The sequence below is a fragment of the Mus caroli genome, unplaced genomic scaffold (assembly GCF_978045245.1).
Source record: "Mus caroli unplaced genomic scaffold, Mus_caroli_1 scaffold_15, whole genome shotgun sequence".
NCBI lineage: Eukaryota > Metazoa > Chordata > Mammalia > Rodentia > Muridae > Mus > Mus caroli.
The window spans coordinates 365,073-388,683 of NW_028227270.1; the positions used below are offsets into that span (position 1 = coordinate 365,073).

General features: G+C 42.0%; 2 pseudogenes; one reads left to right on the forward strand and one right to left on the reverse strand.

Moving 5' to 3' along the window:
- Nucleotides 1–9,730: 9,730 nt before the first annotated feature.
- Nucleotides 9,731–14,792, forward strand: LOC147000827 (igE-binding protein pseudogene; annotated as a pseudogene).
- A 4,689-nt stretch (nucleotides 14,793–19,481) lies between these two features.
- Nucleotides 19,482–20,066, reverse strand: LOC147000828 (annexin-2 receptor-like; annotated as a pseudogene).
- Between the last annotated feature and the right edge of the window lie 3,545 nt (nucleotides 20,067–23,611).

Consider the following 23,611-nt stretch of genomic DNA (forward strand, 5'->3'; position numbering starts at 1 on the left):
GACACCTGCAACTTCCATTTTACTCCTTCTTCCTTATGTGTAGACTAGGCTACCCCTGAATTCAGATTCACTTTGCCTTGCTTCTCTATTACGAGGAGTAGAGGACCTTGCCACCACTTCTGCAGAGGTGATACTTTCAATGTTTAGAAATTTCCAGAGCAAATTTCTGCATCATAAGTGTACTCAACTGCATAAACAGGATTGCCTAAAGTGAAAAGTTGGGACAGTACTGGCCCCAACACAGGAAACCCAGCAACCTGGCCTTGAGAGGGTGGCTTTTATGTGCTTCCAGTTTTGGAAGAGCTTCACATTTTGTAAGACTTAGTTTACCTGTTGGTCTTCCAAAAAGTGGAGCTTCTCAGTAAGATATTGAGCTGAGGTAAGTATGTTCACTCAGGCATGTGATTCTTACACTGGTGGTATAGTTGCAAGGAGCTCTGAGGGTACTGGTTAGTTCACATTGATGTTGCTCCTATAGGCTTGCAGACCCCTTTAGCTCCTTGGCTACTTTCTGTAGTTCCTTCTTTTGGGGCCCTGTATTTCATCCAATAGATGACGTTGACCATCCACTTCTGTATTTGCCAGGCACCAGCATAGCCTTACAGCTATATTAGTATCCTGTCCGCAAAATCTTGCTGGAATATGCAATAGTGTCTGGGCTTCGTGGTTGTTTATGGGATGGATCCTTGGGTAGGGCAATCTCTGGATGGTCCTTCCTTCTGTTTCCACTCCGAATTTTATCTCTGTAACACCTTCCATGGGTATTTTGTTCCCCATTCTAAGAAGGTACAAAGTGTCCACACTTTGGTCTTCCTTCATCTTGTGTTTCATGTGTTTTGCCAATTGTATCTTGGGAATTCTAAGTTTCTGGACTAATATCTACTTATCAGTGAGTGCATATCAAGTGTGTTCTTTTGTGAGTGAGTTACCTCACTCAGGATGATATCATTCAGATCGATCCATTTGCCTAAGTATTTCATAAATTCATTCTTTTTAATAGCTGAGTAGTATTCCATTGTGTAAATGTACCACAATTTCTGTATCCATTCCTCTCTTGAGGGACATCTGGCTTCTTTGAAGTTTCTGGCTATTATAAATAATGTTGCTGTGAACATAGTGGAGCATGTGTCTTTATTAAAAATTGGAACTTCTTCAGACTATATGCCCAGGAGTGGTATTGTAGGATCTTGAGGTAATACTATGTCCAAGTTTCTGAGGAACTGCCAGACTGATTTCCAGAGTCGTTGTACAAACTTGCAATCCCACCAACAATGGAGGAGTGTTCCTCTTTCTCCACATTCTTGCCAACATCTGCTGTCACCTGTATTTTTGAACGTAGCCATTCTGACTGGTGTAAGGTAGAATCTCAGGGTTATTTTGATTTGTATTTCCCTGATGATTAAAGGTGTTGAGCATTTTTTCAGGTGCTTCTCAGCCACTCGGTATTCTTCAGTTGAGAATTCTTTGTTTAGCTCTGTGCCCCATTTTTTAATGGGGTTATTTGATTTTCTGGAGTCCAGCTTCTTGAGTTCTTTGTATATATTGGATATTAGTCCCCTATCTGATTTAGGAGTGGTAAAGATCTTTTCCCAATCTGTTGGTTGCTTTTTGGTCTTATTAGCAGTGTCTTTTGCTTACATAAGCTTTGCAATTTTATAAGGTCCCATTTGTCAATTCTTGATCTTACAGCACAAGGCATTGCTGTTTTGTTCAGGAATTTTCCGCCTGTGCCCATATCTTTGAGTCTTTTCCCCAATTTCTCCTCGATAAGTTTCAGTGTCTCTGGTTTTATATGGAGTTCCTTGATCCACATAGACTTGAGCTTTGTACAAGGAGATAAGAATGGATCAATTTGCATTCTTCTACATGATAACTGCCTGTTGGGCCAGCAACATTTCCACTGGATGGTTTTAGCTCCCTTGTCAAAGACCAATTGACCATAGGTGTTTGAGTTCATTTCTGGGTCTTCAATTCTATTCCATTTGTTCTACCTGTCTGTTGCTCTAACAGTACCATGCAGTAGTTTTTGTTTTGTTTTGTTTTTGTTTTTTTATCACAGTTGTTCTGTAGTACAGCTTGAGGTCAGGCATTCTGATTCCACCAGTTTGTTTTATTGTTTTTCTTTAAATTTTTAATATTTTTTATTACGTATTTTCCTCAATTACATTTCCAATGCTATCCCAAAAGTCCCCCATACCCTCCCCCCCACTTCCCTACCCACCCATTCCCATTTTTTGGCCCTGGCGTTCCCCTGTACTGGGGCATATAAAGTTTGTGTGTCCAATGGACCTCTCTTTCCAGTGATGGCCGACTAGGACATCTTTTGATACATATGCAGCTAGAGTCAAGAGCTCCGGGGTACTGGTTAGTTCATAATGTTGTTCCACCTATAGGGTTGCAGATCCCTTTAGCTCCTTGGGTACTTTCTCTAGCTCCTCCATTGGGAGCCCTGTGATCCATTCAATAGCTGACTGTGAGCATCCACTTCTGTGTTTGCTAGGCCCTGGCATAGTCTCACAAGAGACAGCTATATCTGGGTCCTTTCAGCAAAATCTTGCTAGTGTATGCAATGGTGTCAGCGTTTGGAAGCTGATTATGGGATGGATCCCTGGATATGACAGTCTCTCATGGTCCATCCTTTCATCACAGTTCCAAATTTTGTATCTGTAACTCCTTCTATGGGTGTTTTGTTCCCAATTCTAAGAAGGGGCATAGTGTCCACACTTTGGTCTTCATTCTTCTTGAGTTTCATGCGTTTAGCAAATTGTATCTTATATCTTGGGTAACTTACGTTTTGGGATAATATCCACTTATCAGTGAGTACATATTGTGTGAGTTCCTTTGTGATTGTGCTACCTCACTCAGGATGATTCCCTCCAGGTCCATCCATTTGACTAGGAATTTCATAAATTCATTCTTTTTAATAGCTGAGTAGTACTCCATTGTGTAAATGTACCACATTTTCTGTATCCATTCCTCTGTTGAGGGGCATCTGGGTTCTTTCCAGCTTCTGGCTATTATAAATAAGGCTGCTATGAACATAGTGGAGCATGTGTCCTCCTTACCGGTTGGGATATCTTCTGGATATATGCCCAAGAGAGGTATTGCTGGATCCTCCGGTAGTACTATGTCCAATTTTCTAAGGAACCACCAGACTGATTTCCAGAGTGGTTGTACAGGCTTGCAATCCCACCAACAATGGAAGAGTGTTCCTCTTTCTCCACATCCTCGCCAGCATCTGCTGTCACCTGAATTTTTGATCTTAGCTATTCTGACTGGTGTGAGGAGGAATTTCAGGGTTGTTTTGATTTGCATTTCCTTGATGTTAAGGACGTTGACCATTTTTTTCAGGTTCTTCTCTGCCATTAGGTATTCCTCAGGTGAGAATTCTTTGTTCAGTTCTGAGCCCCATTTTTTAATGGGGTTATTTGATTTTCTAGAGTCCACCTTCTTGAGTTCTTTATATATATTGGATATTAGTCCCCTATCTGATTTAGGATAGGTAAAGATCCTTTCCCAATCTGTTGGTGGTCTTTTTGTCTTATTGCCGGTGCCTTTGTCTTGCAGAAGCTTTGCAGTTTCATGAGGTCCCATTTGTCAATTCTCGATCTTACAACACAAGCCATTGCTGTTCTATTCAGGAATTTTTACCCTGTGCCCATATCTTCAAGGCTTTTCCCCACTTTCTCCTCTATAAGTTTCCGTGTCTCTGGTTTTATGTGAGGTTCCTTGATCTACTTAGATTTGACCTTAGTACAAGGAGATAGGAATGGATGGATTCGCATTCTTGTACGTGATAACAACCAGTTGTGCCAGCACCATTTGATGAAAATGCTGTCTTTCTTCAACTGGATGGTTTTAGCTCCCTTGACGAAGATCAAGTGACCATAGGTGTGTTTGTTCATTTCTGGGTCTTCAATTCTATTCCATTGGTCTACTTGTGTGTCCCTATACCAGTATGATGCAGTTTTTATCACAATTGCTCTGTGGTAAAGCTTTAGGTCAGGCATGGTGATTCCACCAGAGGTTTTTTTATCCTTGAGAAGAGTTTTTGCTATCCTAGGTTTTTTGTTATTCCACATGAATTTGCAGATTGCTCTTTCTAATTCGTTAAAGAATTGATTTGGAATTTTGATGGGTATTGCATTGAATCTGTAGATTGCTTTTGGCAAGATAGACATTTTTACAATGTTGATCCTGCCCATCGATGAGCATGGGAGATCTTTCCATCTTCTGAGATCTTCTTTAATATCTTTCTTCAGAGACTTGAAATTTTTATCATACAGATCTTTCACTTCCTTAGTTAGAGTCACGCCAAGATATTTTATATTATTTGTGACTATTGAGAAGGGTGTTGTTTCCCTAATTTCTTTCTCAGCCTGTTTATTCTTTGTGTAGAGAAAGGTCATTGACTTGTTTGAGTTAATTTTATATCCAGCTACTTCACCGAAGCTGTTTATCAGGCTTAGGAGTTCTCTAGTGGAATTTTTAGGGTCACTTATATATACTATCATATCATCTGCAAAAAGTGATATTTTGACTTCATCTTTTCTAATTTGTATCCCCTTGATCTCCTTTTGTTGTCCAATTGCTCTGGCTAGGACTTCAAGTACTATGTTGAATAGGTAGGGAGAAAGTGGGCAGCCTTGTCTAGTCCCTGATTTTAGTGGGATTGCTTCAACTTCTCACCAATTACTTTGATGTTGGCTACTGGTTTGCTGTAGATTGCTTTTATCATGGTTAGGTATGGGCCTTGAATTCCTGATCTTTCCAAGACTTTTATCATGAATGGGTGTTGGATCTTGTCAACTGCTTTTTCCGCATCTAAGGAGATGATCGTGTGGTTTATGTCTTTGAGTTTGTTTATATAATGGATTACAATGATGGATTCAGGTATGTTAAACCATCCCTGCATCCCTGAAATAAAACCTACTTGGTCAGGATGGATAATTGCTTTAATGTGTTCTTTGATTTGGTTAGCAAGAATTTTATTGAGTATTTTTGCATCAATATTCATAAGGGAAATTGGTCTGAAGTTCTCTATCTTTGTTGGATCTTTCTGTGGTTTAGCTATCAGAGTAATTGTGGCTTCATAGAACGAGTTGGGTAGAGTTTCCTCTACCTCTATTTTGTGGAATAGTTTGTGCAGAACTGGAATTAGATCTTCTTTGAAGGTCTGGTAGAACTCTGCACTAACCCCATCTGGTCCTGGGCTTTTTTTTGGCTGGGAGACTATTAATGACTGCTTCTCTTTCTTTAGGGGATATGGGACTGTTTAGATCGTTAACTTGATCCTAATTTAACTTTGGTACCTGGTATCTGTCTAGAAATTTGTCCATTTCATCCAGGTTTTCCAGGTTTGTTGAGTATAGCCTTTTGTAGAAGGATCTGATGGTGTTTTGGATTTCTTCAGGATCTGTTGTTATGTCTCCCTTTTCATTTCTGATTTTGTTAATTAGGATGTTGTCCCTGTGCCCTCAAGTGAGTCTAGCTAAGGGTTTATCTATCTTGTTGATTTTCTCAAAGAACCAACTCCTCGTTTGGTTAATTCTTTGAATAGTCCTTCTTGTTTCCACTTGGTTGATTTCACCCCTGATTTCGATTATTTCCTTCCATCTACTCCTCTTGGGTGAATTTTCTTCCTTTTTTTCTTGAGCTTTTAGATGTGTTGTCAAGCTCCGAGTGTGTGCTCTCTCCAGTTTCTTTTTGGAGGCACTCAGAGCTATGAGTTTCCCTCTTAGAAATGCTTTCATTGTGTTCCATAGGTTTGGGTATGTTGTGGCTTCATTTTCATTAAACTCTAAAAGTCTTTAATTTCTTTCTTTATTCCTTCCTTGACCAAGGTGTCATTGAGAAGAGTGTTTTTTAGTTTTCACATGAATGTTGGCTTTCCATTATTTATGTTGTTATTGAAAATCAGCCTTAGGCCATGGTGGTCTGATAGAATGCATGGGACAATTTCAATATTTTTGTATCTGTTGAGTCCTGTTTTGTTACCAATGATATGGTCAGTTTTGGAGAAGGTCCCGTGAGGTGCTGAGAAGAAGGTATATCCATTTGTTTTAGGATAAAATGTTCTGTAGATATCTGTTAGATCCATTTGTTTCATAACTTCTGTTAGTTTCACTGTGTCCCTGTTTAGTTTCTGTTTCCATGATCTGTCTATTGATGAAAGTGGTGTGTTGAAGTCTCCCACTATTATTGTGTGAGGTGCAATGTGTGCTTTGAGCTTTAGTAAAGTTTCTTCAATGAATGTGACTGCCCTTGTATTTGGAGCATAGATATTCAGAATTGAGAGTTCCTCTTGGAACATTTTACCTTTGATAAGTATGAAGTGTCCCTCCTTGTCTTTTTTGATAAGTTTTGGTTGGAAGTCGATTTTATTCGATATTAGAATGGCTACTCCAGCTTGTTGCTTCAGACCATTTGCTTGGAAAATTGTTTTCCAGCCTTTTACTATGAGGTAGTGTCTGTCTTTTTCCCTGAGATGGTGTTCCTGTAAGCAGTAGAATGTTGGGTCCTGTTTGTGTATCCAGTCTGTTAGTCTATGTCTTTTTATTGGGGAATTGAGTTCATTGATATTAAGAGATATTAAGGAAAAGTAATTGTTGCTTCCTTTTATTTTTGTTGTTAGAGTTGGCATTCTGTTATTGTGGCTGTCTTCTTTTTGGTTTGTTGAGGGATTACTTTCTTGCTTTTTCTAGCGCGTGATTTCCGTCCTTGTATTGGATTTTTTTCTGTGATTATCCTTTGAAGGGCTGGATTCGTGGAAAGATAATGTGTGAATTTGATTTTGTCGTAGAATACTTTAGTTTCTCCATCTATGGTAATTGAGAGTTTGGCCGGGTATAGTAGCCTGGGCTGGCATTTGTGTTCTCTTAGTGTCTGTATAACATCTGTCCAGGCTCTTCTGGCTTTCATAGTCTCTGGTGAAAAGTCTGGTATAATTCTGATAGGCCTGCCTTTATATGTTACTTTCTCCCTTATTGCTTTTAATATTCTATCTTTATTTAGTGCATTTGTTATTCTGATTATTATGTGTCGGGAGGAATTTCTTTTCTGGTCCAGTTTATTTGGAGTTCTGTAGGCTTCTTGTATGTTCATGGGCATCTCTTTCTTTAGGTTTGGGAAGTTTTCTTCTATAATTTTGTTGAAGATATTTGCTGCTCCTTTAAGTTGAAAATCTTCATTCTCATCAACTCCTATTATCCATAGGTTTGGTCTTCTCATTGTGTCCTGTATTTCCTGGATGTTTTGAGTTAGGATCATTTTGTGTTTTGTATATTCTTTGATTGTTGTGCCGATGTTCTCTATGGAATCTTCTGCACCTGAGAGTCTCTCTGTGATCTCTTGTATTCTGTTGCTGATGCTCACATCTATGTTTCCAGATTTCTTTCCTAGCGTTTCTATCTCCAGCGTTGCCTCACTTTGGGTTTTCTTTATTGTGTCTACTTCCCTTTTTAGGTCTAGTATGGTTTTGTTCATTTCCATCACCTGTTTGGATGTGTTTTCCTGGTTTTCTTTAAGGACTTCTACCTGTTTGGTTGTCTTTTCCTGTTTTTCTTTAAGGACTTGTAACTCTTTAGCAGTGTTCTTTTGTATTTCTTTAAGTGAGTTATTAAAGTCCTTCTTGATGTCCTCTACCATCATCATGAGATATGCTTTTAAATCCGGGTCTAGCTTTTCGGTTGTGTTGGCGTGCCCAGGACTAGGTGGGGGTGGGAGTGCTGAGTTCTGATGATGGTGAGTGGTCTTGATTTCTGTTAATAGGATTCTTAGGTTTGCCTTTCGCCATCTGGTAATCTCTGGAGCTAGTTGTTATAGCTGTCTCTGGTTAGAGCTTGTTCCTCAGGTGATTATGTTAGCCTCTATCAGCAGACCTGGGAGACTAGCTCTCTCCTTAGTATCAGTGGTCAGAGTACTCTCTGCAGGCAAGATCTCCTCTTGCAGGGAAGGTGCCCAGATATCTGGTGTTCGAACCTGCCTCCTGGCAGAAGTTGTATTCCACTCATGAGAGGTCTTAGCATCCCGTGGTGGATCCTGTGTGGGTCCTTGCGGGTGTCTAGAGACTCACGGGGCAAGTAAACCCAGTGCTGCAGTGGACCGGAAGGGACTTGTCCCCCTGATCAGGCCGGGTTATCTGCTTCCCTGCTTAATGCAGTCTCAGGTCCCACGTGATTGGAGATGCTGTGTTCCACTCACCAGAGGTCTTAGGATCCCGTGGAGGACCCTGTGTGGGTCCTTGCAGGTGTCCAGGGACTCCCCGAGCCAGGAACTCCAGTGCTGCCGTGGACTGAAAGGGACTTGTCATATTTGAGATCTTGGACTTCCTGAGATACCCCTGCAGATTCATAACAGGAGAAAAGAGAATTAAATGAGAGACCTTCTAAGTCAGGGATGTTGTCTTAGTCAGGGTTTCTATTCCTGCACAAACATCATGACCAAGAAGCAAGTTGGGGAGGAAAGGGTTTATTCAGCTTACACTTCCATACTGCTGTTCCTCGCCAAAGGAAGTCAGGACTGGAACTCAAGCAGGTCAGAAAGCAGGAGCTGATGCAGAAGCCATGGAGGGATGTTCTTTACTGGCTTGCTTGCTCTGGTTTGCTCAGCCTGTTCTCTTATAGAACCCAAGACTACCAACCAGCCCAGAGAAGGTCCCATCCACAGGGGGCCTTTCCCACTTGATCACTGATTGAGAAAATGCCTTACAGTTGGAGCTCATAGAGGCATTTCCTTAACTGAAGTGCCTTTCTTTGTGATAACTCCAGCTATGTCATGTTGACACAAAACTAGCCAGTACAGATGTCAAGGGCAAAAAGCCATGGCACAAAAATCTTCTCATGGCAGTACTAGAAGAGGCCAGGAGTCACTGGTGCAGAATCCAAAGACAGCTTCTTCACATATGTGGGAAGCCGTGATATTACGTGCCGTCACTAGATGGCGCTAAGCTCCATTGTGCGCATTTGCCAGAGCAAATGCCCGCCAAGTCACTAGTCCGTCCCTCGGGACATTTGAGACTGTGGGTGGAACCGCCAGTAGTATTAACACGTCACACCTGTGGGTATATATAGCAACACGTTTCTATCCTTCTTTGTTCTACCTCACGATTATGAATAAAGTGTAACCACGAAAGGTCTTGACTTGTGTTCTGTGTGCATTCCTGCGGGACGGGAATAGCTCAGGACATATTGGTGCCGAAATCCCGGGAAAAAGATGCCTGACCAACACGCAGAGGCCAGAGGAGAACCCCTCCCACAACATTGGAGGAAGACCTGATCTGATGGTGGTGGAAGGTAAGCTCCAAAAGACATACTGGCTTTGATCTCTCTAATTCCTCCCTGTAACTGAAAGCTTTTGTTCTCAAGTTGGTGGAGTTAACCCTATACCTCCCGGTTCTTTCCTACATTCACCAGAGGTGGTTCTGAATTTTGACTGCTGCTAAGCACGCTCAGATGGACGTTCATAAGCCACGGTGCTTGTCCTGTACTTAAGCTCTCCTGTATATAAAGAGCAGTATGGGAACTTCACATTCTGTGATTATAGCTTTGCAGTCTGTCTTAAAACAACGTGACATAAAGTATCTACAAAAACACTACAAACATTCATTAAGGAAATTGAACGTATCTCACCTTGGTACGCGTGTTCAGGATCATTAACACCTACCTCTTGGGAGAAATTAAGGGAAGACTTAATTAAGGAACAACAGAATGGGAAATTAAAGATAGGGACCATGGCATTTTGGAAACTAGTGAAAACATGCCTGGAAGATGAGAAGTATCTTTCAATTGTTAGTACAGGACAAGGGATTTTAGAAGAATTACAAGACAGTATGCCAGAATTGGAGCGGGACCATAGGTTAAGAGCTCAAAAAAGGAAACGTGCACGTGAAAAGCTAAGCCCTTCCACAGACCTTGGATCTGAGGAAGTGAAAGGTTTGGGAATAAATTCCCAGGGAGAGAAAAAAGATAAGGAGAAAGTTCAGGAAAAGAAAAGCCTTTATCCAGTAAAGGAACTGGAGGCTTTGAAGCTTGATAGATTAAAAACAGAAGAGCTTAGCTCCTCTGAGGAAGAAGAGTTAGAATATGAGACAGCTCACTATAAAAAAGAAAGATATCATCCAAAAAAAAGGCAAGTAAAAAAAGCAGAGAAAAAATTAAAAGTTACTGGGGACACAGAGCAGGCCACCTCTAGGCCTTCTGGTCTCAATACTCCTCCACCTTATGTGGAGAATTTTTCTGATTCTTTCCTCTCCAGGGAGGAAAAGAAAAAACTTTATCAGGCATTCCCTGTCTATGAAGTTGCTAATGGAGGGCGAGTACATGCACCTGTGGAGTATATCCAGATAAAAGAACTTGCTGAGTCTGTACGTAATTACGGAGTTAGTGCCAATTTTACCATATCTCAAGTTGAAAGGCTTATGACCTTGGCCATGACTCCAGGAGACTGGCAGACAACAGTGAAGGCTGTACTCCCTAATATGGGGCAGTACATGGAATGGAAGGCGCTGTGGTATGATGCTTTTCAGGCACAGGCAAAAGTTAATGCCACTGCTGAAGGCGGTCAGAGAAATTGGACATTTGAATTGTTAACAGGACAAGGGCAGTACGTTAATAATCAGATGAATTATGATTGGGGAGCATACAATCAAATCTCCGCTGCTGCCATTAAGGCGTGGAAAGCACTTTCCAGAAAGGGAGAGGCTGGAGGATACTTGACAAAAATCATACAAAATCCTCAGGAGTCATTCTCAAATTTTGTAGCTAGAATGACAGAGGCAGCAGGCAGAATCTTTGGAGACCCTGAACAGGCAATGCCTTTAGTGGAACAGTTGATTTATGAGCAAGCCACACAGGAATGCAGAGCAGCGATTACACCCAGAAAGAGTAAAGACTGCAGGACTGGTTAAGGGTATGTCCTGAGCTTGGAGGCCCCTTAACTAATGCAGGGTTAGCTGCTGCCGTCCTGCAGAGCCAAAGGCGTTCAGATACAAGTAATCACAAGGTCTTCTATAACTGTGGCAAACCAGGACATATAAGAAGGGACTGCCAGGCCCCCATAAAAAAGAAAGTGCTAGGACCGTGTACTAGGTGTGGGAAAGGATATCATCAAGCCAGTGAGTGTCGCTCAATTGAGACATCAAAGGCAGACTTATTCAGTCTGGACCTCCTCAGGCAGAAAGAAGTGAAGACAATTCAAAAAACGAGTTTCTGGGCCCCAGGTCTCAGGGCCCCCCAAAATATGGGATCCCAGCTCACAACAGACAGACTACAGTCCACAGAGCTGCAAAAGTCTCAGCAGGAGTGGATCTCTGTTCCACAATTCTATTCATGCTGACACCCCCAATGGTCAGGATGGCATGGGAATCTGACACTCTGGTGAATGGAATACTTTTTAAATTCATTTTACATCCCAACTGCTATCCCCTTTCCTGAGCCCCCTCACACAGTCCTCCCCGTTATCTCCTCCACTTCTCCATTGATAAGATGGTGGCCCCCTGACCCTGGCACATCAACTCAATGCAGTTTGGGAAGCATAGTCCACAGACATGCAACAGGATTAGAGATATCTCTGTTCCAGTAGTTGGGAAGTGCACATGCCAAGCTGCACATCTGTTACATATGTGCAGGCAGCCTAAGTCTAGTCTGTGAGTGCTTTTTGGTTGGTGGTTACATCTCTGACAGTCCCCAAGGGTCCAGGTTAGTTGACACTGCTGGTCTTTTAGGATGATATTTAGATTGTAAACATTTGGTTTTCTTCTAAAAGTATTTTTAATCCATCTTCCCACGAAATATTTTTACACATAGACACACACACATACAGAGAGAGAGAGAGAGAGAGAGAGAGAGATTAGAGCTTCTTTCTGTCTTCCCTCCTACCTATCTTCCTTCCTTCCTCCCTTCTTTCCTTCCTTCCTTCCTTCTTTGCTTTACTTTCTTTTAATTAGGATCTCTTGATGTGTCCCATGGTGTCTATCCTTAAACTCACATGTAGATCAGGCTGGCTTCTAAACTCAAGAGTACTGAGGTCAAAGTCATGTACCACAACACCACTAAGAATGATTTACGTTTTTATTCTAATGTCTGCTTTCTTTTGTTCTTTTAGAGAAATTATTGAAAGCATATATATGAAAGAAGCAGAGAGTAGCATTGTGTTTCTTGCATACAGCCATCGCGAAGAAGGCCCCAAGTTAGTCTTTCAAATGACTCTAAAATTACAAACTGAACATTTCTAGAATCTGAATGTTACCATTTCTATGGATGAATCAGAAGTTTTATATATATATATATATATATATATATATATACACATATGTATATAACACACATATATACACATATGTGTATATATCTATATATGTATCTATACATATGTGTATGTATCTATATATTAAAACAGCTATTTTCAAAAAATGAATTACAAATGAAATTAAAATTTAAAATATGAAAAAGAAAAAAATGAAAAACAAAGAAAAACAGCAATTCTATATCCTGTATTTTATAGCCTTGATTTTTAAATCTCATAAATGTCAACTATGTTTTGTAAAAGTTCCAGGGGATCAGAAACTCTCTTTAGGGATCTGCAGGAATGAGGCACACATTTGGTACACAGATACATCTGCATGCAATATACCAGTATGCATTAAATAAACAAATAAAACAAATCAAAATATGCTTGTAGGGGCTAGAGGTAGAAAGTCAGTAATTAAGAGTAAAAAATAATGTGCAGAGGACCCAGGTTTAGTTCCTATCATGCATGTGGACACTCACCACATTTTAGTGTATCTAAAGCACTGGAGAGCTCTGTGGGCACCATGCACACACATTATGAACCCATATAAATGCAGGAAATACTCATACATATAAGATAAAAACAAAAGTATCTCTTTAAAATATAGAATATACTTAAATTTAAAATAAAGTATAGTACAGATTTAAGATAGTATTTCCTCTAATAAAATGACTTTATTATATAGGTATATTTTGTAACGACGATGATTTTGAGGATAAAACATTTTAAAAGGAAATAACATTTAAAACATCATGTAATGATCTGTTATAAAAGAAGACAGTCCAGGAGAATTCAAGGCCAGCTTGGTCTACAAAGTGAGTTCCAGGACAGCCAAGACTATATGGAGAAACCCTGTCTCAAAAAACAAAAAACAAAACGAAGAAGAAGAAGAAGAAGAAGAAGAAGAAGAAGAAGAAGAAGAAGAAGGAGAAGGAGAAGGAGAAGGAGAAGGAGAAGGAGAAGGAGAAGGAGAAGGAGAAGGAGAAGGAGAAGGAGAAGGAGAAGGAGAAGGAGAAGGAGAAGGAGAAGGAGAAGGAGAAGGAGAAGGAGAAGGAGAAGGAGAAGGAGAAGGAGAGGAAGAGGAAGAAGAAGAGGTGGAGGAGGAGGAGAAGGAGGAGAAGGAGGAGGAAGAGGAAAAAGACTTTTTTCTTTTCTTCTTTTCTTTTCTTTTCTTTTCTTTTCTTTTTTTTTTTTTGAGACAGGGTTTTTCTGTGTAACCCTGGTTGTCTTAGAACTCACTCTGTAGACCAGGCTGGCCCTGAACTCAGAAATCCACCTGCCTCTGCCTCCTGAGTGCTGGGATTAAAGATGTGTGCCACCAACACCCCAGCAGAAGAAGACTGTCTTATAAAGAATCATAACTTTCCATAAAGTATATGACATTCTCCTACATTTCTTCTCTTGAGAGATGGTTTACTTCTTTATGTTGTGCTTACAATATGTCTAGGTTTTCTGAAAATTGTTTTATGGGTATCCAAATAATGTTTATAAGTTTTCTCAAAGTCAAAACTACATAGGAACTTTTGAATTGTCTAATTTAATTTATTCTCTTAATATTTTTTTTCAGTTTAATAATTTATTCAGCAATCATTCTAAGTCACTTGTCTCCCACATGAACTGTGCAGGAAAAGATGTCTGTTAAAGTAAGTCAAAGCTGGATAGTTACCTGTAGCATTGGGATGTCCCAAGATCTAAAGTGTTCCAGAACATGATAACTTAGGGAAAAAGGTGCTCTGAACTCACTCAGGAGGAGAGAGGTATGGGAGGGTCAGCAAGTGAGAGTGCAGGCCATCTGTGCAATAACAGATCCTAAGGGACATTAGTGATCTCATATGGAGAATTTGAATTCTCATGCAAACGTCCTCCATTCAAGCAGAGATCAAAGAAGCTTTGAGGAAAGAAGGAGGCTGAGAGCAGAGCTGCAGCAGGCCATGCAGAAAGGGCATCTTGAAGAGAACTCCTGGCTCTAGAGGAAGTAAGGTGAGCTCAATGGACAGCCAATGAGGCTCATGTGAAATCCTCTCACATATGCATCCCTGGGCTGGAAAAGCAATGGTCTGCTTCCTGCCACATAACACAAGAAAGAACTTTGAGCAACATGACTATCATGCTTCTGTGTCATGGTGCCATGCTTTCTGTCTGTGATGCTGGAGTCTATCCCCTGAGATTCAAACTGGCTGAGAGGTTTGAAAACCTGGACCCACTTTTGTATTTCTTAAGTGCTCATGCAGTGAGAACACCTGGCTGTTCTTCCTCCTGCTGTGCCTACCCTGATGTGATGGACTGCATTCCACTGAATCCTCTCACCCAAAATAAACCTTTTGTGCCTTGTGGGTAGGAGGAACAAATAAACAACATATTTAGAACTTAAAATCAAAATGACCAAATGTGCTTGACATTGACTCTGTTTTTCCTAGGTATGGAACCAGAGATTAACTGAGAACTTGCTGGTGTTTCAGTCTTCAGAGAGCTGCAGGAAAAACATGGACCCTCAGATGTGGTAGTGCATCTGCTGCACCTCCCAATGCATGCAACCTGGCTTTAATTGATAGATTATCAGCATGGAAGATTTGTCATTCGTTATGAATATATTGTTTCATTCATTCATTCATACTTTTTTTCATTCATTTTTTCTGTGGTGGTTTAAAGGAAGGAGGTCCTCACAAGTTCATATTTGAATATTTGATTCCTGGTTGGTTGAACTCTTTTGGAAAGATAAGGAGATGTGATCTCTTTTAGAAGAAAGTGACTCCATGTGTTTTCTCCCCCCCCCCACCTCCAGTGCTGCTGCCATCTGGTGGTGAATCAAGGTGTGAGCAATCTCAGCATCTCCTCTCTGTGTTCAAGGACTCTAACACTATTAATAATCCAAACTAACCACTTTTTTCATAAGTTGCTTTGATTTTGATTATGTTGTTTATTCTGAGCCATGGAAAAGAAATAGACATAGTCAGGAACGTTCTGTTTCAGATGATGTGGAGTTTCATGTCACGCAACTATGTGTTCCCATTCTGGCTACTTCCCCTCCTAACTCAATCATCCTTGAGTTCATTATCCAACTTTCCTCCACACACTTCACTCAGCTACTCACATGTGACAAGAGAAAAACATGATGTCATGTATCTTGAAAGCATAGAGCCTACAAATGAAAGATATTGGATATCTATTATTTTGAGGCTTGGTCATCCCCTTCGTGTGCCTGTCTCCAGGCACAAGCATCATTCTGCATAGGATACTTTACGCTTCTTATTAAGGATAATAATTCGTGAACATTGATCTCCACATCCTCCTCATTAAGTCTTTCACCAGTGCAAAGGAAACTTTCATCGGCTATATCACTTAGCGTTTAGAAACAGGGCTGCAAGTAATGTCACTGTTTAAGTATCTTTGGGGTGTGTTGATTCTCTGGGCTCCAAGAACATTCTTCACATAAATGCTACTCAGCAATCCATGGAGGCTTAACAACCTTGAGAGGTAAACTGGAACTCCAACCAACAATAACACCAAACCAAAACAGGTAAATGCTTTAGTAAACAGAGGCATCATTTGACTTATTACATTAACAACTGAAAATGTGCATAGAGACCTGCTACAGCCTAAAGCCAGGCATATGGTTCAAACTGTAAAGGCACATGGAAAGGGGCTACAGTGTTATGAGGAGAGTCCCAGAGAGGATCCTGTAGTGGTACAGTAGGAGAAGCCAGAGGCCTCACACCAGACCAATGACTCATTGCAATGAACATTTTCAGATAAAGCTGTTTGGGCAAATGAGTGTATTGTGTGACACACCATGACATACCTCAGCTGTCACAGAGAGATGTTTTTACTCATTTATTCGTTTTTATTTTTTGTTTTTTGGGGGGTCTCAATGGCAGGGGAGAGATATGGAGGGATTGGAACATGAGTGGTATTTGGGTGCAAATATGCAATTCACAAGGAATCAATAGAAAGTTTAAGAACATTAAGGAGGTTATACTTACTCATATCTGTATAAATAAAATATGCATGGAATAGCACTTAGAGAACAAATTGTCTACATGTTTAAAGGAGAGCTGAGATGCATGCATGGGAGGGTTTGGGAGAGAAAAGAGTAGAAACATGTTACTAACCTGTCATCTCAATATTGTACAAAACTATATAAACGTTATCAGATATTGGCTACACTAAGCAAACATTGAAACCATACAGCATTAAAAAAACAAAACAAAACAAATAATAAACAACAACATACAGACAAATACAAACCTAACACAGAGCCTCTCAAGTGATAGTTGAAAAGATCTAGTTCACATAAAAACTGCCAATATATTTTGAAATATCTATGTGAAAGAAAAGCTTTCCACAGAGAAGGAAATTTTCTTATACAAGAAATGAACACAGCTGTGACTGAGATTTGGTGCAGACACCAATTTAGTGGTCTGGGGGCATGGGTAGGATGCCTTAGGTGACTTGCCAGACTTAAAACATGCCTTTTACTGAGGCACCCTGTTATCCACAAACCTTAGTATTTGCGTGAATTTCCACCATTTCAAAATGATGGCGAGCAGAGAGATCAAGAAAACAAAATGAAATTGGTTCTGGATCACATCTCCTGCATACTGGATCCAAGGCACCCCAGGGGTCCCATCCAGGGTATTCTCCATCCTTTCTGGACCATATGTTTACAATGGATCCAACTACAGCCTCCCTGGAAAAGTCTGGTTCTATCTGAAAATGAAAGCACCTGGAAACAAAATCAACTATGCTGTTATCAATCAAGGTCAGATTCAGCCTCTGCCTGCTGATAGCACAGGGGAACTTGACTTGGCTGACACTAGTCCCAGCCACTAGTGAGCCAGGATCACACAACTTAAAGCTCAGGTACAGCATATTGGTTATATGGGAGAGGTGCATTCCTGGGGACATAGTGCCCACTGCTGCAGAAGTTGCTGGCCTGGATCTTGCATACAGAGCTGCAGGTCTCTGAAAATGAATGATTCTAGTTTAGGACTTCCATTGTCTCCTGCTCCCCTATTGATATGGAAAAGTCATGGGGTGCAGTAACCATTGACTTATCCAGGACCACAAGGCTGGAGTAAAATCAGGCTGGCCAGTGAGAGTGGTAAGTCATCAGGCCTGTCTTAGGCTGTTTGTGACTGGATCAAGAGCATGCCAGGGAAATAAGGAGGAGGCCTCCTTATAAAGTATGAGTAGAGAGATGTCAGCCAATAGGGTATGGAGGTCGCCATCTCTGAATCCCCAAAACCTAAAGCCAGACCTGCTTTCCCATTGCAAGTTGTATTATGGTTGCCTTGCCCCCTTCCTGGCCTTTTCCTGAATCCTAGAAACCAGCGATCTTGGCTGAAACCAGTGTCTCAGAAAACATGTCCCACAACCCAAAACATTCCCCATGAAATCATTTATCAAAAGATTTAAGAAATGACAGGGAGCATGGAATACAAATCTTTTTGTTTCTTTATTGTCAAGCAGGGGGGCTGCACTGTAGATAGCAGGGAATAGAGAGGTTTAGGCCCGGAACCTCTTTGACACAGATCTCTCTCTCTCTCTCTCTCTCTCTCTCTCTCTCTCTCTCTCTCTCTCTCTCTCAAATGCCAGAAAGGTGCCAGCTGCTCTCTAAGGCACTGTGGAACAAAATCTGGTAAGCGGTTTGAAATCACCATCGGATTTCTTCCGTAGTCCGCAGGGTGTCCCGGAACACATAATTACTTAACTACATGAAAACACAGCTTTACTGATGGCCGATGGCTCGAAATCTGCTTATCAGAATAAATGGGACCAATGATTTTTCTGCGTTTAGAAAAACCGGGAGAGGGAGAGGCCTAGTAAACAAACCGACACCCTGACAATTGCATCACATTCCCTGCTTACTCGCTAAGGGAACAGTGGGTTTTGCCCAGAATCCCATTTGAACCTGCCTGGCAGAATTCGATCCAGGTCTCAACACCGAAGTACAATCACTTACAAAATCACGGGGAAAAAATCGCATGCTGTGTTTCTAATCACTGTCGGATTTCGTTAGTAGTCTGCTGAGTGCTGAAAGCAATTTGTCTATTTGGCTGAAAACCTAAATTTACCGACTGCCAATGGCTTGAAATTTCGGCTTTTCTGCCTTTAGAAACACCAGGGCTCGCCTTGCATCGCCTTGCATCCTTACTGTGGGAATAGTGGGCTTGCCCAGAATCCCACCAAAGCCTGCCTGGTAGAATCTCATTCTGGTCACAACACAAAAGTACAATCTCGTGCCAAATCAGGAGGAATAAAAACATCACTTATGGTGTTTCTATACACCATTGGATTTCATCTGCTGAGCGCTGAACAGAACTTGGCTCTTTGGACACTTAACAGGCTGAAAATGTAACTTTGCTGATGACTGACTGCAAAAATAATCGGATCATTGGTTTTTCAGCGTTTAGAAACACTGGGATGTCAAGAAGCAGAGTAAACAAAGGGAAACTCCAGAGATCACATCACAGCATCACACCACCTGCTTACTCCTAATAGGAACAGTGGCTTTCCACAGAATCCCACCTGAGCCTGCTGGCAGAGTCTGATCCCTGTTGCAACTCAAACGAACAATCACATACAAAAACCCCAGGGAAAAAAACTCACGAAACAAAATTGTGTATCTAGGTTTGATGTCGCCATCGAATTTCAGCTCCACACTATTGAGAGCCAAGAAGAATTTATCTGGTCGGATAACTTAGGCTGCTTGCTCACAGCAGATACCCTGGAGGCCACCTCAGAAAACATGGCTATCAATAGGACAGCAGACCAGGACAGCGCCTGGGACAAAGCCCTTTATCTTGAAAACCTGAAGCCAGACTGGCCTTCCCATTGCAGACCGAATTGCCATTGCCCCCTTCCAGGCCTTTCCATGAATCCTAGAAACCAGCGATCCTGTCTGCAATCAGTGCCTTGGGAAACAGACACAACCCCAAACATTCCATTTGAGATTATTTATTAAAGAATTAAGAATTAAAGAATTAAGAATTAATTAATTAATTAAGAATTAAGATTATTTATTAAAGAATTAAGAAATGAAACGGACCATCGAATACAAATCACTGCTTCTTTAGTGTGGAAGCAGGGGACCTGCACTGAACCTCACTGGCTTCAGGGAATGAAGAGGGCACAGCTCCTCATTGACAGGGAAAACTCTCACTATAAAAGGCCAGAAAGGCGCCTGCTGCTCTCTAAGGCTCACTGCTGCCACTGTCTGGCGGGAACAAGCCCCAGAACAGGCGGCTTAGAGAGCTAGGAATGCACTCAAAGAGTCATGGCAAAGTCCAGAGTCTACTTCTCCAATTTCTGATGGCTGGTCGCTCACACTCTGTGGAGCAACTCCCGCCACAGGTCCCCGCATCCTTTGCGTCGTCGCTATGGTGGGGCGCTCTGGAACAGGACCAGGGCTGCATTGCTACTGTGAGTGATTCTTCTGCAGCATCCTCCCAGGTTCCCAGAGTGGTGGGTTTCTCTGGCTGTTCCTCATGAATGGCGCCCACAGAGTCAGGAATGCTGGGATCCGAGGTGCTCTGGATCCTGCAAGAGTCGGTCCTGGGGTAGATTCCCGCGATGTTATTCATCCAAACTGGAAGTGGTTGTTCCTGGTAGTCACAGCCATCATAGGAAGAGATCTTGCCAAGGACTGGATAGAAAGGGAGAGGCCAGGGACCGCGGTCCTCTGAAAAACTGGGGAGCAGAGGTGGCTGGGCCTCTTGCACCGGAGGGACAGAATCCCAGGCCTGCTTCACTTGCACTGACCAGAAATTCGACTCCATTCCACGTTGCAGCAAGTGAATCCAGAAGACAGCAGCACGTGCACCAGTGCAGGCAGAACAGTCTTCTGTAGGTTCCCTGCGCTGGGTATTTTGTAGTCTTCGAGGAGGGCGGGGTCGGGTGAATTGGGAAATTCTCCCCGCTGAAAAATTCCGTTTTGTTTTGTTTTGTTTTGTTTTGTTTTGACAAACCTCCGAATGAAATCGGGAAACGAAAGAAATCGGACGAATTTTCGAAGCCTGTTTGTTGCACGCTGATTCCTGCGACCTAAGGAAATCACAGAGGAACAAAATCCGGTAAGCGGTTTGAAAGCTCCTTCGTTTTTTGTCCATAGTCCGCTGAGCGCGGAACGAAACCTGTCTCTTGGAACACTTAACCGAATGAAAACGTAACTGTATGGACCACATGTGTCACGAAATCCACTTATCAAAAGAATTCCGACTATGGATTTTTCTGTGGTTAGACGCACTGGAAGGCAGTGAGGCCAAGGGGGAAAAACCAACACACTGGGGGTCGCATTGAATTGCGTGTGTACTGGTATCAGAACAGTGGGTTCTTCCAGAATCCCACAGGAGCCTGCCTGGCAGAATCTGAATTTGATCACAACTCAAAAGGACTGACAAATCCACAAGAAAGGATAAGAAACCGCATAACGGTGTTTGTAATCACAGTCGGATTTCGTATGAAACGGAACATGATCCTTTGGACACTTAGCTTCCTAAAAACGTAAGTTTATCGACGACCAACTGCATGAAATCTGCTCGTGAACCGGAAACGGAGCATTGAACTTTCAGTGTTTAGAAACACCAGGCTCCAGAAAGATGGAATAAATAAAAACGGAAAACGCAGCGATTGCAGCGCATCCCTTCTTAATTGCTTTGGGAACAGTGGATTCGCCTGCCTGTCAGAGTCTAATGGTGGTCGCAACACAAAAGGACAATTATGGACAAATCGAAGGGAACACAACGCATAAGATACCGCATATGGTGTTTGTATTCACTGTCGGATTTCGTCCATAGTCCGCTGAGTGCTGAACGGAACTTGGCTTTTTGGACACTTGGACTGCCAAAAAAATGTAGCATTACCGAGGACCAACTGCACGAAATCTGTTTATGATTACCAATCCGAGCATTGATCTATTAGCGTTTAGAAACATCTAGCGCCAGAGAGATCGAATAAACCAATGGAAAACCTAGCGATCGCACTACATCCCTTCCTACTTGCTGTATGAAAAGTGAATTCGCCTGCCTGTCAGACTATGATCCTGGTCCCAACACAAAAGCATAATCACGGACAAAACCACGGAACGGAAAAGAAGTCGCCTAAGGTGTTTTTAATCACTGTCGGATTTCATTGGCAGTCCACTGAGTGCAAAAGGGAACTTGGCTCTTTGGACACTTAGCCCTCTATAACCCGTAACTTTACCAATGACCAACTGCAAGAAATCTGTTCATGAACCAGAATGGGAACATTGAACTTTGAGTGTTTAGAAACACCGGGCTCCAGAAAAATGGGATAAACAAAATGGGAAAACGCGGCGATTGCAGCGCATCCCTTCTTAATTGCTTTAGGAACAGTGGATTCGCCTGCCTGTCAAAGTCTAATGGTGGTCGCAACACAAATGGACAATTACGGACAAATCCACGGGAACCAATAAGAAACCGCGTATGGTGTTAGTAATCCCTGTCGGATTTTGTATATACTCCGCTGACTGCTGAACGGAACATGGCACTTTGGACACTTAGCTGTCTAAAAACGTAACATTACCGACGACCAACTGCACAAAATCTGCTTATGAACAGGAATCGGAGTATTGATCTTTCTGCGTTTAGAAACATAGGGTGCCAGAGAGATAGAATAAACAAACGGAAAAACCAAGAGATCGCATCACATCACATCCCTTCCTACTTGCTGTGTAGAAAAAGTAAATTCGCCTGCCTGCCAGACTATGATCCTGGTCCCAACAAAAAAGCACAATCACATAGAAAACCACTGAACAGATAAGAAACCGCCCAAAGAGTTTTTAATCACTGTCATTTAGTCCGCAGTAAGCTTAGTGCTGAACAGAACCTGCCTCTTTGGACACTTAGCCGGTTCAAAACCATAACTTTATCGAAAGCAGACTGCACGAAATCTGCTTATGAACAGGAATCGGTGCATTGATCTTCCTGCGTTTAGAAACACCGGGCCCGAAGAGATCAAATAAACTAACCTAAAACCTAGTGATCGCCTCACATCTCTTCTTACTTGCTATGGGGACAGAGTCTAATCCTGGTCGCAACACAAAGGCACAATCAAATACAAAACCACAGAACCGAAAAGGAACCGCTTATGGTGTTTGTAATCACTGTGGGATTTCGTCCGAGGAGCACTAAATGGAACTTGGCCCTTTGGACACTTAACCCCATGAAATATAATTTTATCGACGGTAGTAGGCAAGAAATCTGGAAAAAAAAAAAGGGGGAAACAAAATCGCCTATGAACTTTGAAATCAAAGTCTGATTCCTATCTAACTCTACTGAGCTCTGAATGGAACTTGGCTCTTTGGATATTAAACATGCTGAAAAAGTATCTTTACCTACTGCGGACCCAGGAAATCCTCTGATTGACAGGGCCAGATGATTGATTTTTCTGTGTTTAGAAGAAATACCAGGAGGCCGATAGACCAATCAAACTGAAACCCTGGCGATCGCATAGATCCCCTGAGTACTCGCTATGGGAACAGTGGATTCCCCCAGAATTCCACTGGAGCCTGCCTGGAAGAGTCTGATCCCAGTCTAACACAAAAGTACAATCACGTACAAAATTTAAAAATCATGAAACCAAATCGCGTATGGGGCTTGAAATCCGCATATGGTCGGATTTCAGCTCCACTCTATTGAAAAGAGACAAGCAGAACTTGGCAAGTCTGACAAGGCACTGAAAGAGGAAAATTACTGACCACCAGAACTCTCACCCCAGAGTACATTCTGAACTCTCACACCAGAGTCAGACCCCCTCTCAAATGAAAACTGTTCCGGGGACATTTCTGAGATAAGGGTTTCCTGGAACGAACCCAGTCCTACCCCTCCCAACTAAGGACTGTGCCAGGGACATTTTTGAGATAAGGGTGTGAGTAAAAACCTCAGTTCCAATGAATCAAGTACATGGCCAAAGTGTGGGACGCGGTTGCAAAAGCACTTTGGAAAAACCCTTGGTTGAATCACTTAGTGACGTAAAAACTGTATTTTCCCTGCCCTGCTCCCCCCCTTGCCTCCTACCTATAAAAGCTTGTGAAAAGTTTGGGCTAATCGCCGGATCTCCTCTGCACCTTGCAGGCTGCATGAGGTCCGACCCCAGATATCTGGTATATGTGCTTTTTGTTTGTTTTGTTTGCTTCCTTGTCGTTGCTATATTAAATCTTACTCCCTATACATCTTAAGTACCGGTCTCAGTGTCTTCTTGGGGGCGCGGCTGACCCGAGGCTTGAGTAAGTGCCTCCCTTTGGGAGTTTTGGAGTCTTTCATTTGGTGCATTGGCCGGGAATCAGCGCGACCACCCAGAAGTC